The sequence below is a fragment of the Eleutherodactylus coqui genome, chromosome 4, assembly GCF_035609145.1.
Source record: "Eleutherodactylus coqui strain aEleCoq1 chromosome 4, aEleCoq1.hap1, whole genome shotgun sequence".
In the NCBI taxonomy this organism is placed as follows: Eukaryota; Metazoa; Chordata; class Amphibia; order Anura; family Eleutherodactylidae; genus Eleutherodactylus; species Eleutherodactylus coqui.
In genome coordinates this window covers 205,968,855-205,995,328 of record NC_089840.1, presented here as the reverse complement: position 1 = coordinate 205,995,328, position 26,474 = coordinate 205,968,855, and positions in this window count along the sequence as shown.

Here is a 26,474-nt window from a genome sequence, read left to right as displayed (position 1 = left end):
AAATGTAATTCCAGCAGTGGATAGGTACCTCAAAATGCAGCACCACCAGGACAGACTGTTATGTAGATTAAGCACAGCTTGAGCACAGCATTTATTCATGGCCACAGGATGAATCCCCAATAGATCGCAGTTCTGCATGTCATGGCAGAAAAGCAGAAAGCACATTTGAATGATACCTTGTAAGTCTGTTTCCTATTTTCAAAGGTACATAGGGTAAATAAATGCTTTAATGTTGCAGTGCTTGCAGAAGGACCACCACATAACCCATATCTAAACATCAGATCATTGCTGGGTGCTCCTCGCTGCAAGGCCAAAATGACAAATGTCAGGAAATTGGGGGGAAAGGGACTTGTTGTTTGTATAGCGCTAACTTATTCCGCAGCACTTTCCAATAATTATTATTTAATTCCCCCCCCCCCCCCCCAGCATGCTGGGTATTCATTTTACCAACTTCGGAAGGATAGAAGGCTGAGTCAACCTTCAGCCGGCTACCCGAACCTATTAAAGTTGTGCATCTGGGACCAGTGGTTCTACAGGCTTCCTTGTGCACACCTTCACAGGTAGGGGTTAATTGAGCTGGCTGGATGTGGTATCCTCCAGCAGCCAATCCCCCTGGTCTGCTGCAGATAAATACCAGCAAACTCTTGGGAGAGATTGCTGGTCATTTTAGTGCCTTATGTATCACTGTTTATCCCACCCAGAACTAGTGGTTGCATGCTTGTTTGAAGTGTCTCTCTCCTCCTCTGAAGATAGTCTGGACACCTGCTGTCCCTCCCCTCCTTACAGTTTTTGGGGTCAGTCCATTGTGTAGTGTGCAGTATGGTGACCACACAGAAGCAGGCGACCTGCAGGTTTCTCCCTATCCCTGGGCAGGTGCGGCCCACAGACGTCTGATGTCCTATGTGTGTGTCAGAGGGGTGATGCCTGACACTGCTCCCTATGTCAGCAGACTCTCCCTATTCCCCTGGAGTGGGGACACTTGGACTGCTTTGGTTTGCCATTGATATTCATGTGAGCTCTGGGTCCATGTTGTATGCACTACCTGTTGTATGTTAGTGTGAACAGTGATTTGTGTTGTATGTCTGTGCAAGTGGCCAGACATGTGATGTGTACAGTACTGTTCTATGTGGTAAATAATATGTTGGTGTGAACAGCGACGAATGTTAGGTCTGTGCAGGGTGCCAGACATGTTCTATATGTGCTGTGCTGTGTACAGTGTGTGTGAACAGTGTCATGTTCTGAGTGCTTAGCGCATCTCTCCAGCTCCCTGATCAGGGATGGCCAGGTCAATAGAAGAAGACAGTGGGACCACCTTTATGACTCCGCTTTTAGGCAGAGGTGCCCCTCTTTCCCTGATCAGTTAGGGAGAGTTGTTTATTCTTCCTCCTGAAGAGATGCAATTGGTCCATGCAAGTACTATATCTGTGTGGTTGCGGTTTCAAATGGACACATTTGCATCCTACCTGTGGAGTAGCGCTTGAGTGCACACAGCAGACGTACCAGAAGCATGTGGGGATTGAACCCGAAACCTTCAGATTGTGAGCGAGAACTTAAGACTGCATTCTGCTGCCTTAACACTCTGCCCCATACAACATTTCCTCATAGCCACAGGATGCATCCCCAATGAATCGCAGCTCTGCGGCTCATGGCAGAAACACAGAAAGCACATTTGAATGATACCTCGTCAGTAGAGATGAGCGAGCACCAAAATGCTCGGGTGCTCGTTACTTGAGTCAAACTTTTCGTAATGCTCGAGAGCTCGTTTCGAGTAATGAACCCCATTGAAGTCAATGAGGGACTCAAGCATTTTTGTATGGGACCAATGCTCCGCATAGGTGATGACTTGTGAGGCACCAGAAAATATCAGCAAGTCATGGAAACACAACAGAAACGGATAGGAAACGGTAGGGGCAGCATGGATGGCTGCATCTGAGACTCCCAGATCCCACTATTAAGACAAAATGGGGGCAAGAGCCTGGCGGTCACCCCCTAACAGTTTACTTGGGACAAACCCTCAGTAGCAAGGCACACGCGCTGGCACCTCTAAGCACCACACTACCTGCAACCAGGGTCAATCACTGCCTGCGGGTGACACTGCTGTCTCTTCTTCTGGGTTACATCCTGGTATTGCTGTCCAACCCCCCACATAACCCTGCGTCAACAGCACACACAAAATTTTCCCTGCGCAGCGTTCAGCTGCCCTTATGCCACACGCTCGCTTCATAGCCACACCACCCTCATGTCAATTTATAAATGCATCTACGATGAGGAGGAACTGGAAGCACACACTGCAAAGGGTTGGCAGGGCCAGGCAGCGACCCTCTTTGAAAGTGTGGGCGATAGCCCACAATGCTGATGAGAAATGCTGATAAATTAACGTATGATCATAATTCCAACCCTGTGCCACCTCCGTCACAAAATTGTCAGGAGCCGCAAACGTGGGCATAAAGGGGACTCAGGTGCCAGCACTTCTACACATCTTCACAATGCAGTAATAATCTGTGTGGGAAGCTCATGAGTGGACCCAGGGTCAGGCTCAGTCCCAGCCTCCACCTTGTGTGACCCAGGGTGCCGTGAGTTACATAGCAATGGGAAATCCATGTGTCCCCACACAATTCATTCAGTTTAGGTGTCTGATAGCTCAACACCGTAATGGGAAGTCTTTGAGTTGCTTGGGCTCGCCTATGCTGTGGGTGCACAAAGATGGTATTACACAGGAAGAAATCAGAGTGCCCAAACATGGCAGAGTTTCACCCCACTAAGGATCTTGGCCTCGGCCCACATTTCTGCTCTAGTCAGTCAGTGTATTTTTGCCAGACAGGTAAAACACTGCTATGGGAAGTCTTTGTGCATCCACAGCATAGGCGAGCCCAAGAAACTCAAAGATGGTATTATACATGATCAAAACAGAGTGCCCAAACATGGCAGATTTTCAGCCCGCCAAGAGCCTCGGTCCCCATTTCTGCCCTAGTCAGTCAGTGTATTTGTGCCAGACAGGTAAAACACAGCGATGGGAAGTCTTTGTGTACCAACAGCATAGGCAAGCCCAAGGAACTGAAAGATGGTATTATACATGATCACAACAGAGTGCCCAAACATGGCAGAGTTTCACCCCGCCAAGAGCCTCGGTCCCCATTTCTACCCTAGTCAGTCAGTGTATTTGTGCCAGACAGGTAAAACACCGCAATGGGAAGTCTTTGTGCACCCACAGCATAGGCGAGCCCAAGGAACTGAAAGATGGTATTACACATGGGGAAATCAGAGTACCAAGACATGGCAGAGTTTCATCCCGCCAAGGGCCTCGGCCCACATTTCTGGCCTAGACAGTCAGTATATTTGTGCCAGACAGGTAAAACACCGCAATTGGAAGTCTTTGTACCCCAGTAACATTTCTGCAGCAAGAGTATAGGTGGACCCTTCTAACATTTCTGTAGCAGGAGTATAGGCGGACCCCAGTAAGATTTCTGTAGCAAGAGTATAGGCGGACCCCTGTAACATTTCAGTAGCAAAAATATAGGCAAACCCCTGTAACATTTCTGTAGCAAGAGTATAGGCGGACCCCAGTAACATTTTTTTAGCAACATTATAGGCGGACCCCAGTAACATTTTTGTAGCAAAAGTATAGGCGGACCCCAGTAACATTTCTGTAGCAAAAGTATAGGTGGATCTCTGTAACATTTCAATAGCAAGAGTATAGGCGAACCCCTAAAACCTTTCAGTAGCAACTGTATAGGCGGACCCCAGTAACATTTCTGTAGCAAGAGTATAGGCGTACCCCTGAAACATTGGTGTACCAAAAGTATAGGCGAACACCTGTAAAAATTTGTTTACCAAGAGTATAGGCGAAGCCTGGAAAAATTAGTTTGTTAAAGGGGTTGTCTCGCGAAAGCAAGTGGGGTTCAGCACTTCTGTATGGCCATATTAATGCACTTTGTAATATACATTGTGCATTAAATATGAGCCATATAGAAGTTATTCACTTACCTGCTCCGTTGCTGGCGTCTGCGTCTCCATGGCTCCGTCTAATTTCGGGATCTTCTTGCTTTTTTAGAGGCGCTTGCGCAGAAGGGTCTTCTGCCTTCTGGTCGGCCTGGGCAGGAGCGGTGTTCTGGCTCCGCCCCCTTCTACGCATCACCGCGTAGCTCCGCCCCATCACATGTGCCGATTCCAGCCAATCAGGAGGCTGGAATCGGCAATGGACCGCACAGAGCCCACGGTGCACCACGGGAGAAGACCCGCGGTGCATCGTGGGTGAAGATCCCGGTAGCCATCTTGGAGAAGGAAGAAGTAGGAAGAAGGAAGAAGTTGCAGAGCGGGGATTCGGGTAAGTAATTTTTTTTTTTTATTTTAACACATCCCTTGGGTTTGTCCTGCGCCGAACGGGGGGCCTATGCAAAAAAAATAAAATAAACCGTTTCGGCGCGAGACAACCCCTTTAACAGTATTGGCAATAACCTGCAAAAATTGGTGTACCAAGAGTACAAGAGTACAAAGCACCCCCTCGCGCCAAGCCACTGTGCAGAGGCCAAGGTGTTCAAAGGTGTGGATGTTTTTCAGTGAGAGCGCGGACGACCGACGAACAGTGGTGTGCAACCTGTGTCGCGCCAAGATCAGCCGGGGAGCCACCACTACCAGCCTCACCACCACCAGCATGCGCAGGCATATGATGGCCAAGCACCCCACAAGGTGGGACGAAGGCCGTTCACCGCCTCCGGGTCGCACCACTGCCTCGCTGCCTGTGCCCCAACCTGCCACTCAGATCCAATCCCCCTCTGAGGACACAGGCACGAGTGCCTCCTGGCCTGCGCCCACACCCTCACCTCCGCTGTCCTCGACCCCATCCAGCAATGTCTCTCAGCGCAGCGTCCAGCTGTCGCTAGCACAAGCGTTGGAGCAAAACCGCAAATACGCCGCCACGAACCCGCACGCCCAAGCTTTAAACATCCCAATTGATCAGCCTGGAGATGCTGCCGTATAGGCTTGTGGAAACGGAGGCTTTCAAAAACATGATGACGGCGGCGGTCCCACGCTACTCAGTCCCCAGTCGCCACTATTTTTCCCGGTGTGCCGTCCCAGCCCTACACCAGCACGTCTCCCGCAACATCAATCGTGCCCTCACCAACGCGGTTACTGGGAAGGTCCACTTAACCATGGACATGTGGACAAGTACTGGCGGGCAGGGCCACTATATCTCCCTGATGGCACACTGGGTGAATTTGGTGAAGGCTGGAACCGAGTCAGAGCTGTAGTGGAAACCCAATATTTCTATATTTTGGACTTTGAGCCTTTGGTAGTGGACATTAGTGAATTTGACATTCTGTATAACCAAATGTCATGTTTGCCTTCTGTCCTTACACTTACGCAATATGCAATACATCCTCTTATGAAACTTCTGTTCTCAAAACGCTGACAAGATAATATATAGTATAAACACATTACATTTTCCATCTGTTTTGCAACTTTGGAAGACAGTATAACTCAGACATGGACAACCGCAGTCTGAAACAGCTACCGCAATAATTACTCAAGCAATTTTACTGGAAACATATGCAAATAACATGGGAGGTCTATGCTATTACTAACTCATGATGTAACCCAATTATATCGAAGGAACCACACGTGGGCCTAAGACAACCCAGTCATTTCATCCACCACCTGATGGCCAATCACAGATGACCGGAGGATGGAAGAATTGCAAGATGCTTATCCAATAATTAAACAATACGTTGTATCTATGTAATCTTTTGACCTGCCCAGATGTTAAACTCTTAAAAGAGGCTACACGCCCAACATTAAAGTTAGAATTGAGGAAGCTATACATGCTGAACCTCGTGTCAGTGTGAAAACTTCTTATGCGCATTATCAATTCAGAATTAATATGGAGGGGTGTAAACATTCCAAATTGAGTAAGCCGTGGTTCCACAAAGGAATACCACGACAGAGCCTGGGACCACACTCGTCCTACCCACACCCAGAATAGCGGGTCGTTCCTCGGTTCTGGTATCTGCGGTGGTCTATGCCACCTCCTCTAAACCCTCCCCCTCCTTCTCCTACGCAACCTCTACCTCTCAATTAAGAAATGTGAGCAGCACGTCACCAGCAGTCGGTGCGGCACGGCTCGGCTGCACAGCGGTGGGCAAGCATCAGCAGGCCGTTCTGAAACTCCTCAGCCTAGGTGACAAGAGGCACATGGCCCCCGAACTGTTGCAGGGTCTGACAGAGCAGACCGACCTCTGGCTTTCGCCGCTGAGCCTCCAATCGGGCATGGTCGTGTGTGACAACGGCCGTAACCTGGTGGCGGCTCTGCGGCTCGGCAGCCTCACACATGTGCCATGCCTGGCCCACGTCTTCAATTTGGTGGTTCAGCGGTTTCTGAAAAACTACCAGCACTTGTCTGACCTGCTCGGCAAGGTGCGCAGCGTCTGCGCAAATTTCCGCAAGTCCACCACGGACGCTGCCACCCTGCGGACCCTGCAACATTGGTTTAATCTGCCAGAGCACTGACTGCTGTGCGACGTGCCCACACGGTAGAATTCTACGCTGCACGTTGGCCTGGCTGTATGAGCAGCGTAGAGCAATAGTGGAATACCAACTCCAACATGGGCGGTGTAGTGGGAGTCAGCCTCCTCAATTCTTTACCGAGGAGTGAGCCTGGATGGCAGATATCTGCCAGGTCCTTGAAAACTTTGAGGAGTCTCCCCAGATGCTGCAATCATTAGCGTCACCATTCCTCTGCTATGCCTTCTAAGAAGTTCGCTGAAAAGCATAAAGGCTGACGCTTTGCGGTTGGAACAGGAGACACGGGAAGAGAGTATGTCGCTTGAGCACCCTCATGTCTATATCTTAGCGCGTTTTGGAGGAGGAGGGGGAGGAGCCAGAGGAGGAGGGGGAAGAGACAAGCTGGGCCCACTGCTGAGGGTACCCATGCTGCTTGCCTCCCATCTGTTCAGCGTGTATGACCTGTGGACGAGGAGGAGGATCCTGAAAGTGATCTTCCTAGTGAGGACAGCGATGTGTTGCATACTGGTACCCTGGCACACATGGTTGACTTCATGTTAGGCTGCCTTTCTCGTGACCCTCGGCTTAGACGCATTCTGGCCACTACGGATTACTGGGTGTAAACCCTTCTCGACCCACGGTATAAGGAGTACCTTTCCACTCTCATTCCAGAAGAGGAAAGGAGTACGAGAGTGATGCAATGCCACAGGCCCTGGTGGACAAACTGATGGTAAACTTCCCATCTGACAGCGCTAGCGGCAGAAGGCGCAGTTCTGAGGGCCAAGTAGCAGGGGAGGCGCGGAGATCAGGCAGCATGTTCAGCGCAGGCAGGGGAACACTCTCCAAGGCCTTTGCCAGCTTTATGGCTCCCCAGCAAGACTGCGTCACCACTTCCCAGTCAAGGCTGTAAAAAGATGGTGAGGGAGTATGTATCCGATCGTACCACCGTCCTCCGTGATGCCTCAGCTTCATACAACTATTGGGTGTCAAAGCTGGACACGTGGCACGAACTTGCGCTGTATGCCCTGGAGGTGCTGGCTTGCCCTACCGCTAGGGGCTTGTCAGAGGGGGTGTTTAGTGCAGCAGGGGGAATCATCACGGACAAGCGTACCCACCTGTCAACTGCCTGTGCCGACATGCTTACACTCATAAAGATGAGCAAAGCCTCGATTTCCCCAGACTTTTCTTCTCCACCGGCGGAGAGCAGCGGAACCTAAAGATTCTTTTCTCTGCAACCGCAGATAAAAGCACTCTTCTCTATCACCGGGAAAATGGGGCATTTCTCTTTGTCAATCTGTCTCTGACATTAGTCCTCCTCCTGCTACTCCTCCTCCAGAAACAACATGTCATCGCGCTGAACGGCCAATTTTTCTGCAGCCCAAAAGGCTCATCTACCAATGTTTTTACAATTTTTCAAAGATTTAAAAGTATTGATACTTTAACATGAACCAATTTTTTCAACAGGGCTGCCTACAGGCTCTGTTACAAATTAAGCAACAGTGAGCTGTATCTTTCAAAAAATATTTATGGGTTTCACCTGCCCTCTCGGTTGATAAATTTTTCAGAGGTAAACTTGTACTCTTGGTACACTTATTTTTCGGGCCCATGCCTACACTTTTATCCAACTAATTTTTTCAGCCTTCGCCTACGCTCGTGGTACCCCAATGCTTCAGAGGTTGGCGTATACTATTACTACAGAAATTTTACTGGGGTCTGCCTGCCTACACTTCTGCTACAAGAAAGTTACAGGGGTCTGCCTATACTGCTGCCACTTAAATGTTACAGGGGTCTGCCTATACTGCTGCCACTTAAATGTTACAGGGGTCTGCCTATACTTCTGCCACATAAATGTTACAGGGGTCTGCCTATACTTCTGCCACGTAAATGTTACAGGGGTCTGCCTATACTGCTGCCGCATAAATGTTACAGGGGTCTGCCTATACTGCTGCTGCACAAATGTTACAGGGGTCTGCCTATACTGCTGCTACAGAAATGTTACAGGGGTCTGCCAATACTGCTGCTACATAAATGTTACTAGGGGGTCTGCGTAAACTTCTGCTACTAAAATGTTACTGGGGTCTGCCTATACTTCTGGCACGTAAATGTTACAGGGGTCTGCCTATACTTCTGCTAATGAAATGTTACTGGGGTCTGTCTATACTGTTACTACAGAAATGTTACTGGGGTCTCCCTAGACTTCTGCAACATAACTGTTACTGGGGTCAGCTTATACCTTTGCTACAGGAATATTACAGGGGTCTGTGTATACTATGGGTGCACTAAGTCTTCCCTTCGCAGTGTTCTACCTATCTGGCCCCCCAAAAAACCCAGACTGACTAGGGCATGGATTGTGGGCTGAGGCCAACATGTATTTTCTCTCACGTTACCACAGCTATCCGGACACTGCAATGGGATTTCTTTATGTACCGTCTGTGGGTTCCTGGGACCCACCCATGCTGTGGGTGCACACAGACTTCCCATGGAGCTGTTGTACCTGCCTGGCACAAAAAAAAACCCCAGACTGACTAGGGCATGAATTCTTGGCCGAGGCCAACATGTATTTTCTTTCGCGTTACCACAGCTATCCGGGGTACTGCAATGGGTTTACTTTATGTACCTTTTCTGGGTTCCTGGGACCCACCCATACTTTGGGTGCACACAGACCTCCCATAGCGGAATTCTACCTGCCTGGCACTTTAAAAAAAAACAAAAAACAGACTGACTAGGGCATGGAGTATGGGCTGAAGCCAACATATATTTTCTCTCATGTTACCACAGCTATCCGGGGCACTGCAATGGGATTTCTTTATGTACCTTTTCTAGGTTCCTGGGACCCACCCATGCTGTGGGTGCACACAGACTTCCCATAGCGGTGTTGTACCTGCCTGGCACAAAAAAAAAAAAAAAAACAGACTGACTAAGGCATGAATTCTGGGCCAAGGCCAACATGTATTTTCTCTTGTGTTACCACAGCTATCCGGGGTACTGCAATGGGTTTACTTTATGTACCTTCTCTGGTTTCCTGGAACCCACCCATACTTTGGGTGCACACAGACCTCCCATAGTGGAATTCTACCTGCCTGGCACTTTAAAAAAAAAACAAAAAACAGACTGACTAGGGCATGGAGTATGGGCTGAAGCCAACATGTATTTTCTCTCACGTTACCACAGCTATCCAGGGCACTGCAATGGGATTTCTTTATGTACCTTTTCTGGGTTCCTGGGACCCACCCATGCTGTGGGTGCACACAGACTTCCCATAGCGGTGTTGTATCTGCCTGGCACTTAAAAAAAAAAAACAGACTGACTAGGGCATGGAGTGTGGGCCGAAGCCAATATGTATTTTCTCTCACGTTACCATAGCTATCCGGGGCACTGCATTGGGACAAACAAGAGGAGCGATACAGCGCTAATGAGACGTTCACAGCTACGCTAGCATCGGAGTCCGCTCTATGCCCGCGATTGCTGAGGGTTTGTGCAGAGGCCTATGTCCTCGGCGCAGTGAAAGTCTGCCATGTTTGGGCACTCTGATTTTCTTTATTTGTACTGTCTTTCCAAGTTCCTTGGACCCACCCATGCTGTGGGTGCACACAGACTTCCCATAGAGGTGTTTTACCTGTCTGTCCCCAAAACACTGACAGACTTGGGTAGGGTGCAGAGTGCAAATGGTTTACCCCTTGCGTTGTCGATGAGGTATCCGACACCCAAACAGAATGAGTAGTGTGTGGACACATAGATTCCCCATTGCTATGTCACTCGCAGCACCTTGGGCCACACAAGGTGTTTGCTGGGACAGAGGCAGACCCAGGGCCCACTCACATACTTCCCACACAGAGTATTGCTGCATTGTGGGGATGTGTAGAAGTGCTGGCACCTGAGTCCCCTTTATGACCACATTTGCAGCTCCTGACGGAGGTGGCACAGGATTGGAATGAAGATCGAACGTCAATTTCTCATTGATTCTCAAGAGGGTCGCTACCTGGCCCTGCCAACGCTCTGCAGTGTGTGCCTCCGGGTCCTCCTCATGGCAGACACACTTATAAATAGACATGAGGGTAGTGTGGCTATGAAGCGAGCGTGTGGCATGAGGGCTGCTGAAGGCTGCGCAGGGATACTTTTGTGTGCACTGTGGATGCAGGGTCGTGCGGTGGGTTGGGCAGCATGTAACCCAGGAGAAGAGGCAGCGGTGTGTCCCGCAGGCAGTGCTTGTGCTTAGTTGGAGGTAGTGTGGTGCTTAGCTAAGGTGTGCCTTGCTAATGAGGGTTTGTCCAAAGTAAAAATTGTTAGGGGGGGGGGCACACTCTTGCCGCTATTGTGGCTTAATAGTGAGACCTGGGAGCCTGAGATGCAGCCCTGCATGTTGCCCCTCGCCTGCCCTATCCGTTTCTGTGGCATTCCATCACTTTCTGAGGTTTTCCAGATTTTCACAAGTGAAAACCTAAGCGGAGCATCGGTCATATACAAAAATGCTCGAGTCGCCCATTGACTTCAATGGGGTTCGTTACTCGAAATGAACTCTCGAGCATCGCGGAAAGTTCGACTCGAGCAACGAGCACCCGAGCATTTTGGTGCTCGCTCATCTCTATTAGTGAGCCAGATAGCTAAATGATAGAGAACAGAAAGGATTCCCATGCCTGTTTGTGTCCAGATGGAAAGTCTACACTGCATGCCTGATTGTGTCCTAGTTGTACTAAGAATTGTCTAAGCAATAGTCTACCTCAAAGTAACATAACTCTGAATTTGCACTAAGAACGTAAAGTAACTTTGAATTGCACTAAGAGCTGAAATCTGTTATGGTTGTGAAGAGTTAAACCGTTCTATGTTTTCACATTTAATTCTGCCTCCTGAAGTCCCTTCTCACCATTCAACATCTGCATTGAGGAACCACACTACACAGGACCTCAAAACAGAAATTTCTGCCATAGAAAAGGTGTTTCTATGCCCCAAAAAATTACTTTGAAAATTTTACCAGTATATAGGGGTTTAATTGGCCATCTTGGAAGTGTCTTTGTCATTTTGCTGAAGAAAGTTTGTGCTTTATTGTTTTACACAGTAAAAAAGAACTGTTTGTCACTTTTCTATTGCGATAAAGATAAACAAAATGGCAGGGACAGAATGGAAAATTTATGCTGCACCATGGCCACTCAAGATGGCACCTTCCTGCTGTGTTGTTGTCGCTCTTCTTCTGTTAAGTGTGTGAAAATTTGCCACCAGGAAAAAACCCACAGTTCCCTAGTCAAAGTAGGGCGGTCGAAATCCCCTACAGTGGAACGCAGAGAGGAGCCAGTCAAACCCCTCCTATGGGCAGCTACTTCCCGTGGCACACAGTGCTGTTCATTCACAGCTCAAGAAGCTAAACCCTGCTCATGTGTGTTCCCTTGCTGGTCCTGCGCTCAGCGCGAGACGGAGGGGAAGAGGAACGACTTGGCAATAGAAGGAGAGGACTTTTGTCACACTGCAATACAGTATTTTCACACACCATGGCTTTCTCGGGCACCCCTGCAGGATACCCACCGACAGGGCCCCAGGGGATGTTTGGCAATGAGCCAGCGATACTGGCTTTAATGCCGGAATGGGAGAAAACTGCTACTGAGCCTCTTGATACTGCTGCTGTTACCGCTGCTGAGTTAGAGGTTACAGCGGACACCAAGGATCTCCCTGCTGCAGCCGGTAAGCATACAATTGCCAGTAAGAGAGATCCTGCTTCCTGTGTGCCCCCCCAGTATTTCTTCTTGCTCCCTAACACCACAGACTATCCAATCGCACCGGCCCAGAAATTCAGCCGGACATTATTCCACCTACAAGTACTACTACTCCAGAGAAGGCCACACTTCCTAAAAGGCCCTTCCATGGCTTAACTCCATATGGCCCTGTTCTTTCCAAACACCCCCATGGATACTTATTCATGAGGATAATAGGGAGGCACTAAGAACTCTACCAGAAAATCTATGGCCTTTTTTAATTCATTATCCCAATTATAATTTTACTTTTATATTTTATCCCCCAGAATATGCACAAAAAACTGTTTCCCAACAAGGAACTTTGGTTTCTGCTGGCACTACTCTTCCTATAGTGAATTAGCTCAATACAGCCATAGAAATGCAGGAAATATCATGTGAACAAGGGCCTCCACTAATTGGAAGCTTTAGTATTCACTATTGACCCACACTGGATAGTTATACATCTGCTCCTTTGAATGTTAACAGCTCAAAGCTGACCAAGATCAAGCAACCCACTACTTTTGGGTACACTAAGCCAATTGGATATTTTAAAGGCGAACCAGTGTACACTCCTCTAACTGTATGCTGGAACGCACAAAAACTCTTTCACCACCAATCCAACTTGCCTCTTCTTCAGTCCTTCCATAGAGAAACTGGACTAGTTTGCATTATCCTCTGACACTGAGGCACATGGTGTTTGTTCCAGCTCTGTCAGTAGAAAACATTCCCATAAAACCTGAACCACAAAAGTCTCCCTAACCTTTAAGCAATGTCACCCAGCAAACCTGGGACGAGTTCATTAGGCCCTGGAATCCAAAGCTCCCTCAAAAAGCTTCAGAGGAAGAATCCCTGATGGAATGGGATCGAGATGAAAGGGTCTATCCCTATTGGAGGCGCTCGCTATTCTCATCTGAATGTGGCAGCTCATTTGGGACCACGGCTACTCCAACAGGGTACTCTACGTATAGAGAATCCGAAGGGGAGGATGACTTGTATGTTCCTTTGGAACCCAATAGAGGAAACGGCTGCTATTAAATTGATAGACTCCCAACAGGTTGAGCCATAATATGTGAATAATTCTTTATCTCCATTTTATTCAAAAAAATAGATTCCCACCTAGGTAGAGCGAACTGTACTTAAAAAAATTGATGGACTCCCATTGTAGAGCCATTTCTTCATCTGTTTATTAAAAGGATGAATAACCCCCATAAAGATTTCTGTAAGCTGAGATTTCTCTTTGGTCCTTAAGGGTGTTCCTTTCCTCTATTTCTCTGTTTCCCAGTCTGGTGCAGACATAATATATAAATATGGAGTGTGTGCCCTAAACTGCACCCAGGGATGAAGCTCAGAAACAAGCAACCTTAATTTGTCTGGCAAAATTTGCAGAAAATACTTTTCAGGACTATTTATAAATTGACTGTTTCAGTATTTAAAGGGCACTTATTCTAAAGCTGCTAAAGTAGTCGGTAATTGATTTATTGCAATGTTTAAAAAATGTGCAGAAGGATCAAATTAGTAAAAGTTAACCCCTTAGTGACAAACCCATTGCCTTTTTACGTCCCAGCTTATTGGGCTTTAATCCTCAGGGCTGTAAAAAAACGCTAGCTCTGAGAATTAAAGCCACATGGGCTGTGGATGTGACAGCTCCATGCTGTTGGTTCCCGGAGGTAGACGACAACCTGGAGCTGTCATAAGGGGCAGGATATCCGACTCCCAGTCATGCAATAAGTGCTATCCAATGTCCTGTCTTTGCCCACACCTCGGAGTCAACCCTCGCATGTCCTATTTTTTGTTAGGTGCACAGAGTTTCGCTCACCTAGCAACCTCCATGGGAACACTTCTATAGGAACCTAGCAGTGCACGAAACTACGTTCGTGTGAATGAACCCTTAAGAAAACATTGCTGCTGACAACAAGCAATGTTCTACCACGCATAACGATAGTCAACGAAGAAATTGAATCAGTCCAAGATTTCACTTTCCTTGAATCCAAGATTGACTACAGTGGCAAATCGGGGCTTGAAATCAAACGAAGAATCAGCCTTGGCCATAGTGCAATGCAAGGAATAGTGAAGATATGGAAGAGCAAAGACATCAGCATTACATCAAAGATCCGAATAATTAATGCAATCATTTTCCCAATGACTACATATGCATGTGAGAGCTGGACACTTAAGAAAGTAGACAGAAGAAGGATGGAGGCTTCTGAGCGGTGGTGCTGGCGGTGTATGCTGTGCAAACAATGGGCAGAGATGGTCACACATAAGGCGATCCTAGACCGTATCAGACCAAAAGTATCAGTAGAAAGCAAGATCACCAAGCAACAGCTTTCATACTTTGGTCATGTCATATGAGATAATTCTCTGGAAACAACATTAATGCTCGGCACAGTCAGTGAACCAGAAGAAGAGGACATCAAAGAACATGCTGGGTAGACACAATCAAGGTTGACACGAACATGACTGTGGAAAATCTGAAGGAAGCAGCCAAAGACAAGGAAGCATGGCGTATGCTGATCCACAGGGTGACTGAAAATTGGCAACTACTAGACAGATAAATCATCATTAGAGATGAGCGAACGTACTCGTCCGAGCTTGATACTCGTTCGAGTATTAGCGTGTTTGAGATGCTCGTTACTCGTAACGAGTACCACGCAATGTTCGGGTTACTTTCACTTTCATCTCTGAGACGTTAGCGCGCTTTTCTGGCCAATTGAAAAACAGGGAAGGCATTACAACTTCCCCCTGCGACGTTCAAGCCCTATACCAACCCCCTGCAGTGAGTGGCTGGCGAGATCAGGTGTCACCCGAGTATAAAAATCGGCCCCTCCCGCGGCTCGCCACACATGCGTTCTGACATAGAGGAGGGAAAGTGCTATCTTGTTGGAGCTGCTATAGGGAGAGTGTTAGGAGTATTTTAGGCTTCAAGAACCCCAACGGTCCTTCTTAGGGCCACATCTAACCGTGTGCAGTACTGTGGAGGCTGCTTTTTGCAGTGTTGCACTTTTTTTTTTTTTGGTATATCGGCCATGCAGAGCATTGCGCCCTGCAGTAATACTCCAGGGCCAGAAGCGCTTAGGCAGGGACAGAAGACATATTGATTGAATATAGGCAGTGGGCCTTTGCAAAACAATTTGGGGAAAAAAATCTATTTGGGCTGCCTGTGAGTGTCCTCAGTGTTCTGGGTCTGTGCTGGGTGTAGTAGTTCTCCAAATTCATACGCAGCCAGCTAAGTGTTACAGCAGGCTTGCGCAAAATTATTTCCTGGCTCTGTCTGGGCTGTGAAATCACCGCTGTATTGCAGTTCACAGTGCAACACTCTGCAGTTCTGTGACATACCCCAGGGCCAGAAGCGCTTAGGCAGGGACAGAAGACATATTGATTGAATATAGGCAGTGGGCCTTTGCAAAAAAATTTGGGGAAAAAAATCTATTTGGGCTGCCTGTGACTGTCCTCAGTGTTCTGGGTCTGTGCTGGGTGTAGTAGTTCTCCAAATTCATACGCAGCCAGCTAAGTGTTACAGCAGGCTTGCGCAAAATTATTTCCTGGCATTCCGTAAGCGAAGTCAGCCTCCAACCACAGGCCAATAAGCGGCACATTTAATTACAGCGTTCTGTTTCTGCACTACTGGTAATACAGCATGCTGAGGGGTAGGGGTAGGCCTAGAGGACGTGGACGCGGGCAAGGACGCGGAGGCCCAAGTCAGGGTGTGGGCACAGGCCGAGCTAGTGCGGTGGCCTGGGGTAGAGGCAGGGCCAGACCGAATAATCCACTAACTGTTTCCCAAAGCGCCCCTTTGCGCCATGCCACCCTGCAGAGGTCAAGGTGCTCTACGGTGTGGCAGTTTTTCACAGAGACGCCTGACGACCGACGAACAGTGGTGTGCAACCTTTGTTGCGCCAAGATCAGCTGGGGAGGCACCACCACCAGCATGCGCAGGCATATGATGGCCAAGCACCTCACAAGGTGGGACGAAGGCCGTTCACCGCCTCCGGTTTGCACCACTGCCTCTCCCCCTGTGCCCCAACCTGCCACTGAGATCCAACCCCCCTCTGAGGACACAGGCACTACCGTCTCCTGGCCTGCACCCACACCCTCACCTCCGCTGTCCTCGGCCCCATCCAGCAATGTCTCTCAGCGCAGCGTCCAGACGTCGCTAGCGCCACTGTTTGAGTGCGAGCGCAAGTACGCCGCCACGCACCCGCACGCTCAGGCGTTAAACGTGCACATTGCCAAATTGATCAGCCTGGAGATGCTGCAGTATAGGCTTGTGGAAACGGAGGCTTTCAAAAGCATGATGGCGGTGGCGGCCCCGCGCTACTCGGTTCCCAGTCGCCACTACTTTTCCCGATGTGCCGTCCCTGCACGACCACGTCTCCCGCAACATTGTACGCGCCCTCACCAACGCGGTTACTGCCAAGGTCCACTTAACAACAGACACGTGGACAAGCACAGGCGGGCAGGGCCACTATATCTCCCTGACGGCACATTGGGTGAATTTAGTGGAGGCTGGGACAGAGTCAGAGCCTGGGACCGCTCACGTCCTACCCACCCCCCGAATTGCGTGCCCCAGCTCGGTGGTGGTATCTGCGGCAGTGTATGCTTCCTCCACTAAACCACCCTCCTCCTACGCAACCTCTGTCTCGCAATCAAGATGTGTCAGCAGCAGCACGTCGCCAGCAGTCGGTGTTGCGCGGCGTGGCAGCACAGCGGTGGGCAAGCGTCAGCAGGCCGTGCTGAAACTACTCAGCTTAGGAGAGAAGAGTCAGACGGCCCACGAACTGCTGCAGGGTCTGACAGAGCAGACCGACCGCTGGCTTGCGCCGCTGAGCCTCCAACCGGGCATGGTCGTGTGTGACAACGGCCGTAACCTGGTGGCGGCTCTGCAGCTCGGCAGCCTCACGCACGTGCCATGCCTGGCCCATGTCTTTAATTTGGTGGTTCAGCGCTTTCTGAAAAGCTACCCACACTTGTCATACCTGCTCGGAAAGGTGCGCCGGGTCAGCGCACATTTCCGCAACTCCAGGACGGACGCTGCCACCCTGCGGACCCTGAAACATTGGTTTCATCTGCCAGTGCACCGATTGCTGTGCGACGTGCCCACACAGTGGAACTCTACACTCCACATGTTGGCCAGGCTCTATAAGCAGCGTAGAGCTATTGCGGAATACCAACTCCAACATGGGCGGCGTAGTGGGAGTCAGCCTCCTCAATTATTTACAGAAGAGTGGGCCTGGTTGGCAGCCATCTGCCAGGTCCTTGGAAACTTTGAGGAGTCTACCCAGATGGTGAGCGGGGATGCTGCAATCATTAGCGTCACCATTCCTCTGCTATGCCTCTTGAGAAGTTCCCTGCAAAGCATAAAGGCAGACGCTTTGCACTCGGAAACGGAGGCGGGGGAAGACAGTATGTCGCTGGATAGTCAGAGCACCCTCATGTCTATATCTCAGCGCGTTGGGGAGGAGCATGAGGAGGAGGGGGAAGAGACAGCTTGGCCCACTGCTGAGGGTACAGATGCTGCTTGCCTGTCATCCTTTCAGCGTGTATGGCCAGAGGAGGAGGAGGAGGAGGAGGGGGAGGAGCATGAGGAGGAGGGGGAAGAGACAGCTTGGCCCACTGCTGAGGGTACACATGCTGCTTGCCTGTCATCTTTTCAGCGTGTATGGCCAGAGGAGGAGGAGGAGGAGGAGGAGGAGGAGGAGGAGGATCCTGAAAGTGATCTTCCGAGTGAGGACAGCCGTGTGTTGTGTACAGGTACCTTGGCACACATGGCTGACTTCATGTTAGGATGCCTTTCTCGTGACCCTCGCGTTACACGCATTCTGGCCACTACAGATTACTGGGTGTACATACTGCTCGACCCACGGTATAAGGAGAGCCTTTCCACTCTCATTCCCGAAGAGGAAAGGGGTTCGAGAATGATGCTATACCATAGGGCGCTGGTGGACAAACTGATGGTAAACTTCCCATCCGACCGCGCTAGTGGCCGAAGGCGCATTTCCGCGGCCCAGGTAGCAGGGGAGGCGCAGAGATCAGGCAGCATGTACAGCACAGGCAGGGGAACATTATCCAAGGCCTTTGCCAGCTTTCTGGCTCCCCAGCAAGACTGTTTCACCAGCCCCAGTCAAGGCTGATTTGGTGAGAGCACTGTAAAAGGATGGTGAGGGAGTACGTAGCCGATCGCACGACCGTCCTCGGTGACGCCTCTGCCCCCTACAACTACTGGGTGTCGAAGCTGGACACGTGGTCTGAACTCGCGCTGTATGCCCTGGAGGTGCTTGCTTGTCCTGCGGCTAGCGTCTTGTCAGAGAGTATGTTTAGTGTGGCTGGGGGAATCATCACGGATAAGCGTACCCACCTGTCAACCGACAGTGCCGACAGGCTTACACTTATCAAGATGAACAAAGCCTGGATTTCCCCAGACTTCTTTTCTCCACCAGCGGACAGCAGCGATACCTAAACAATACGTAGGCTGCACCCGCGGATGGAAGCATCGTTCTCTATCACCATCCAAAACGGGGACCTTTTTGCTTCATCAATCTGTGTATAATATTCCTCCTGCTCCTTCTCCTGAAACCTCACATAATCACGCCGAATGGGCAATTTTTCTTAGGCCCACAAGGCTCAGTCATATAATTTTTCTAAACAATTTTTAGACGTTTCATTGCTCATTAAAGCGTTGAAACTTTCACCTCAACCAATTTTTATTTTTACTGGGCTGCCTCCAGGCCTAGTTACCAATTAAGCCACATTAACCAAAGCGATTAATGGGTTTCACCTGCCCTCTTGGTTGGGCATGGGCAATTTTTCTGAGGTACATTAGTACTGTTGGTACACCAATTTTTTGGGGCCCTCGCCTACAGTGTAATCAAATAATTTTTAGCCCACCTGCATTACAGCTGACGTTACATCAGCTGTGTTGGGCACTGCAATGGGATATATTTATGTACCGCCGGTGGCTTCCTGGCACCCACCCATGCTGTGGGTCCACAGGGAGTTGTAACTGCATGTGTCCACTTCTAAAGAACCCCCAGTCTGACTGGGGCATGCAGTGTGGGCCGAAGCCCACCTGCATTAAACATGACATTACCTCAGCTGTGATGGGCAATGCAATGGGATATATTTATGTACCGCCGGTGGGTTCCAGGGAGCCACCCATGCCGTGGGTTCACAGGGAGTTGTAACTGCATGTGTCCACTTCTAAAGAACCCCAGTCTGACTGGGGCATGCAGTGTGGGCCGAAGCCCACCTGCATTAAACATGACATTACCTCAGCTGTGATGGGCAATGCAATGGGATATATTTATGTACCGCCGGTGGGTTCCAGGGAGCCACCCATGCCGTGGGTCCACAGGGAGTTGTAACTGCATGTGTCCACTTCTAAAGAACCCCAGTCTGACTGGGGCATGCAGTGTGGGCCGAAGCCCACCTGCATTAAACATGACATTACCTCAGCTGTGATGGGCACTGCAATTGCAATGGGATATATTTATGTACCGCCGGTGGGTTCCAGGGAGCCACCCATGCCGTGGGTCCACAGGGAGTTGTAACTGCATGTGTCCACTTCTAAAGAACCCCAGTCTGACTGGGGCATGCAGTGTGGGCCAAAGCCCACCTGCTTTAAACATGACATTACCTCAGCTGTGATGGGCACTGCAATGGGATATATTTATGTACCGCCGGTGGGTTCCAGGGAGCCACCCATGCCGTGGGTCCACAGGGAGTTGTAACTGCATGTGTCCACTTCTAAAGAACCCCAGTCTGACTGGGGCATGCAGTGTGGGCCGAAGCCCACCTGCATTAAACATGACATTACCTCAGCTGTGATGGGCAATGCAATGGGATATATTTATGTACCGCCGGTGGGTTCCAGGGAGCCACCCATGCCGTGGGTCCACAGGGAGTTGTAACTGCATGTGTCCACTTCTAAAGAACCCCAGTCTGACTGGGGCATGCAGTGTGGGCCGAAGCCCACCTGCATTAAACATGACATTACCTCAGCTGTGATGGGCAATGCAATGGGATATATTTATATACCGCCGGTGGCTTCCTGGCACCCACCCATGCTGTAGGTCCACAGGGAGTTGTAACTGCATGTGTCCACTTCTAAAGAACCCCAGTCTGACTGGGGCATGCAGTGTGGGCCGAAGCCCACCTGCATTAAACATGACATTACCTCAGCTGTGATGGGCAATGCAATGGGATATATTTATGTACCGCCGGTGGCTTCCTGGCACCCACCCATGCTGTCGGTCCACAGGGACTTCACAATAGGGAGTTGTACCTGCCTGTGTCTATGAATTAAAAAGCCCGGTCAGGTTGGGGCATGCAGTGTGGGCCGAAGCCCACCTGCATTTCATCTGACGTTAGCTCTGCTGCCCAGGGCACTGCAATGGGATAGATTTATGTACAGCCGGTGGGTTCCAGGGAGCCACCCATGCTGTGGGTGCACACGGAATTCCCATTGCGGAGTTGTACCTGCCTGTGACTATTTATAAAAAAACGCGGTCTGACTGGGGCATGCAGACACCTTGATAGAATGAATAGTGTGTGGCACATAGGTTCCCCATTGCTATGCCCACGTGTGCAGCTCCAGATGGAGGTGGCACAGGATTGGATTTCTCATTGCTTCTGTACAGCATTGTGGACTATCGCCCCGCCCCTTTTAAAGAGGGTCGCTGCCTAGCCATGCCAACCCTCTGCAGTGTGTGCCTGCGGTTCCTCTGGCAGACGCACTTATAAATAGACATGAGGGTGGCGTGGCATGAGGGCAGCTGAAGGCTGGGCAGGGACAGTTTGGTGTGCGCTGTGGACACTGGGTCGTGGGGGGGGGGGGGGGGTTGGGCAGCATGTTACCCAGGAGAAGTGGCAGCGGAGTGTCATGCAGGCAGTGATTGTGCTTTGTTGGAGGTAGTGTGGTGCTTAGCTAAGGTATGCATTGCTAATGAGGGATTTTCAGAAGTAAAAATTGTTGGGAGGGGGGGGGGCCCACTCTTGCCACTATTGTGGCTTAATAGTGGGACCTGGGAACTTGAGATGCAGCCCAACATGTAGCCCCTCGCCTGCCCTATCTGTTGCTGTGTCGTTCCCATCACTTTCTTGAATTGCCCAGATTTTCACAAACGAAAACCTTAGCGAGCATCGGCGATATACAAAAATGCTCGGGTCGCCCATTGACTTCAATGGGGTTCGTTATTCGAAACGAACCCTCGAGCATCGCGAAAAGTTCGTCTCGAGTAACGAGCACCCGAGCATTTTGGTGCTCGCTCATCTCTAATCATCATCCATAGCATCTGGGCCTCTAAGCTACATGGACCCACAGGTACCCTTTGCCACACTAAAGCTGACTGAAAGTTTAATAATCTTACTACATTGTCCACATCCGGTCAGCAGCTTCTTATATCGGCTCGGTCTCCTCCCTGTCTTGAGTTCCTCCACTCAGAATATTAGAGGGGAGGAGACTGAACTGGGGATGAGGGTTTATCACAATGTGTAGAGTGAAGAAACTCTTGGCTACACAGACAGAAAGCTTTAATATTTTTCGCGTTCGTTCACACCTTGTGAAAATGCTGCAGATTTTTTGCAGTAGAAACAGCAGCCTTAGGCCGGTTTCACACGGCCGCGACGGGCTCCGCCGCGGAATTTCCGCGGCGGAGCCCGTCACGGTGCCCCGCAGGAGACCCCATACTTACCTGCGGATCCGGCGTCCTCGCTCCCGCATGACGCTTCCCCGCCCACCGCCGCCACGTCATGTGACACGCCGGCCACGTCACATGACACGCCCACCGCATCACATGACGCGGCGGCGGTAGGCGGGGAAGCGTTTTCACGCTATCTTCCGCTGTGCGGGAGATAGCGTGAACGGACGGCTTCCATTGACTGCAATGGAAGCCGTCCGCGCGTACACCCGTGGCAAATAGAGCATGCCGCGGGTGAGGATGGGAGATTTCACGGTGCGGAATTCCGCGGTGGAATTGCGCACCGTGTGCCCTGAGCAATTAGGTTCAATACAACCTAATAGCTGCGGGCAACGCAGCGGATTTTCGCCGCGAATTACGCGGCGGAAATCCGTTCGTGGGAAGGAGGCCTTAAACTGTGTGGTTAGTCGGGCAGATCTAGGGACGCTGGGCTGTGGCGCTATGTTTAGGAGATTGAGAAAGGAAGAAAATGCCGTGCCAGATACACACAGCAGCAGCATTGTGTCAGAAAGTGTAAGTAGTAACTTAAACAATGTGAGAAGAGCATCCTATGTGATGAGCAGGAGAGTAGCATGACGGGGCATCTTTTTTGGTTATGAAAGGGGCGCTATAAGGCCTCATGTCCACGGGCAAAAGAAGAATTAAAATCCGCAGCGGATTTTAACTCTTCTGCCCGCGGATCCGCACCCCATAGAGATGCATTGACCACCCGCGGGTAGATAAATACCCATGAATGGTCAATAAAATGGAATTAAAATAAATGGAGCATGAAAAAAAACCTGACATGCTCCATTTTCGTGCGGGTCTCCCGCGGGGACGGCTCCCGCAGGCTTCTATTGAAGCCTATGGAAGCCGTCCGGATCCGCGGGAGACCTAAAATAAGAATAACTTACCCGCAGCGGACAGGGCACCTCTTCTCTTCCTCACGGCCGGATCTTCTTGGTTTGGCCCCGCGGATGTGCCCGGTCCATGGAGAATCCGTAGCGGACCTGATTTTCCCCGTGGACATAAGGCCTAAGGGGTATTCTGTGTGACAAGCAGGAGGGAGGACCATGAAGGGGCATCTTGTGTGACAATTAGGGAGGACCATAAGAAGCATTCTGTGTGATGAGAGTGCAGAGAAGCATGAAAGGGCATCCTGTGTGATAAAGGGTAAAGAACCACAAGGAGCAGTCTACGAGGGGTGGGGCATTCTGTGTGATGGGTGGGGGCAGAGCCATAAGGAGATTCACTAGTTTGCGTGAAAGAGAATGGAATGATGGGGAGGAGTTTGATTGAGAGCTGATCTGTGAGAGGGTGGCATTGGCAGTATGCCTCTGTGAGGGCGAGGCATGGGGAGCAGTCTGTTTAAAGGGGTTGTCCTGCGCCGAAACGGGTTTTTTTTTTTCAACCCCCCCCCCCGTTCGGCGCGAGACAACCCCGATGCAGGGACGTAAAAAAAACCCCGCTAAGCGCTTACCTTAATCCCCGCGCTCCGGTGACTTCTATACTTACCGGCTGAAGATGGCCGCCGGGATCCTCTTCCTCCGTGGACCGCAGCTCTTCTGTGCGGTCCATTGCCGATTCCAGCCTCCTGATTGGCTGGAATCGGCACGTGACGGGGCGGAGCTACACGGAGCTACACGGAGCCCCATTGAAGAAAGCAGAAGACCCGGACTGCGCAAGCGCGGCTAATTTGGCCATCGGAGGGCGAAAATTAGTCGGCTCCATGGGAACGAGGACGCCAGCAACGGAGCAGGTAAGTGAAAATCTTTTTATAACTTCTGTATGGCTCATAATTAATGCACAATGTACATTACAAAGTGCATTATTATGGCCATACAGAAGTGTATAGACCCACTTGCTGCCGCGGGACAACCCCTTTAAGATTGCTCATTAGGAGTAACAGCTAGTTGGCACTATTAAAGAGGTGGGGGTGGGGTCGGGGTGGGGTTGTGCTGGGAAAACATGGAGCCAAATATGTCCATGTTGCAAATTCTGAGATGAGATGCAGCTAGCAAAGTTGTCATGGCAGTCTTGGCTGGGAATAAGTTAGTGCTATACAAATAAGGATTATTATTCCTTATGAGGGAAAATAGTCAAATGCTACTTATCATCTACAAGTTAGCAACAACCAAAAAAGGTACAGATGTATCAGAATTTACCATGACTTTTATTAATGTTTTGTCATTTGCCCTTTCAATTGCTTTACAATGGATTGTGCTGTGTTTATATGATAAAACAATAGTTTTAATGGCCTAATCCCTCAGTGATGGGCCCATTTTATGCCTTAATGATCAACCAATTTTTTCAGTCTTTTTCAATGTGGCATTCTAAGAGCCATAACTTTCTAATTTTTCTGATGACATAGCCGTATGAAGTCTTGTTTTTTGCAGGACAAGTTGTATATTTTCAATGGCATCATTTTAGGGTACATAAAATGTACTGTATTACTTTTCTTAATTTATTTAGGGTGATTTGGAAAACAAAGATCAAATTCTGTTTTTTGGATTTCATTTTACGGCATTCGTCAAACACAATAAATGTGACAACATTCTCTGGGTCAGCACAATTCAGTTGGTAATAAATTTTATACAGTTTTTTTTAGGTTTTTCTAACCATTATATTTAAAGATTTGCTTTTGTGCCTCTGCATTCCACGAGCCATCAAATTTTTATTTTTCCATCAACAGAACTTTGTGAGGGTTTGTTTTTGCGGATTGAACCCTAGTCTTTACTTCCCCTTTTTTTTTAAACATAATGCAGCGTCCTATAGGGTGACTCCGGACACAGGGCATACGTTGAGGAGCTGGGAGGGTAGAGTGGTCACTTGTTACAGTGGAACTTACCAGGCTGCTTCTCGGAGGGACACACGTAGCCTCGGCCAGAGCAGCGCTGGGTCACTTCCAGACCCCCTTAGGAGAGGGATGGCCAATATATATGGAACAGGAGTACTTGTTTGTCACACCCGACACAACCGTTCCTTTACCTACCTGTATAACCCTTGGCCGTAATAAAGAGAATATGCACAATCAATGTTTAAGTACCTCAGTCCCTGGGAACAGTCAGGGCCTGGTAAAACTTTACTTGAAGAAAACTTGAAACAAGGCACAAATGCAAAAGACACGCCAGTGCAGGCAAGACAGAAAATTTGAAGTCAGGAAGGAAACACAGGATGACACCGGTCCTGCAGTCTAGGTTATCTGTTAGGAATCCCTCCTGGAAGGGTAACTCTCCAGAGGAGGATAGGGGTAGGGTCACTCCACAGACACTCTTACAGAACAGTACCTCTGCACGGTAGTCTTGGCCTTTTCTTCTCACGCTCACTCTCAATCTCTCTCTTTCTTACTTCTCACTTTCTATTGGCTCCTGGCATTGGAATCCACAGGAAACTGCTCCGCTTCCTCCATTACTTCACCACATGAGTGTTGAAGCTACCCCCATGTGGCCGGCACTCCACTCCTACCACTACCGTTGAAGATCAGGAACTCACTACCACACCCAAATCACTCATATTGATAGACAACATAAATCACGTGACTAGAGAGATATTGATACTTTTCCAGACATCTTCCAACCTCATGCAGCCATTAACCCTTCATTTGCTGCAGCTGTGCAATGCACATAACAAGAGACAAGACATTTTTGCACAGTGCATCCACTAAAGACATTACATGTATGACACTTATGGAGGGACCAGAAAAACAGTTTTCGGGCCACTACAATAACATTTTGGTTAATTTTTTTATTCCAGTTTTTAGAGGGAATATAAACAAAATCTGCAATACTGACGTGATTTCTTTTTATATTTTTTGTCTACAACGTACATTGTATGGTATAAATAATATGTTCAGTTGACTATGTGGGTCAGTACGATTCGATCTAAACCAAATTTGTAAAGTATGGTTTTTTTGCAACTTTTTAACCTTTTTTTTCACAAAATTTTTTAAATTCTATTATCATATTCAAAGACCCCAAACATTTTTTTTAATCAATGTTCCTGTGTGAGGGTTTTCTTGTTATTTTGTACCAAGGCACTTCAGTGACTTCTGTTGCCTTTTCACTGGCTTGTGATATCATGGGATCTGTTTTACAAGCTGCAGAGCCGGATTGTGATGGGATGTCACAGGTTGCTGTAGGCAATCCCATTGAAATCACAGAGGTGAGAGGAAAGACAAAAGCATTATTCAGTGGAAAAGAGCCAACAATGCAGTGCCTAATAAGGTGCAGAGCAGGCACAATCGCTGCAGGCACAATCACCATAAGGCTTGCACAATCACCATAAGGCTTGCACAATCACCATAAGCCTGGCACAATCGCCATAGACCCTAATAAAATGCAATTGGATGGAGTTACCATTCCAGAATTGAGCAAAAGATATTCTGGTAGCTATTAGTATATGTAACAAAGGGGTACGGATAATGATGGGTAATTGATCAGAGTCTAAATTTATTTGAGCCAATGCTGGATTAAGGAAGAATCTGTATATCGCATAAAGTGTATATTAATTGGAAAACCTGGGTCCACAAGCCTGAGATGTAAGGACATTTCTACCATAGATGAAACAGGGTTCTGTCTGATAA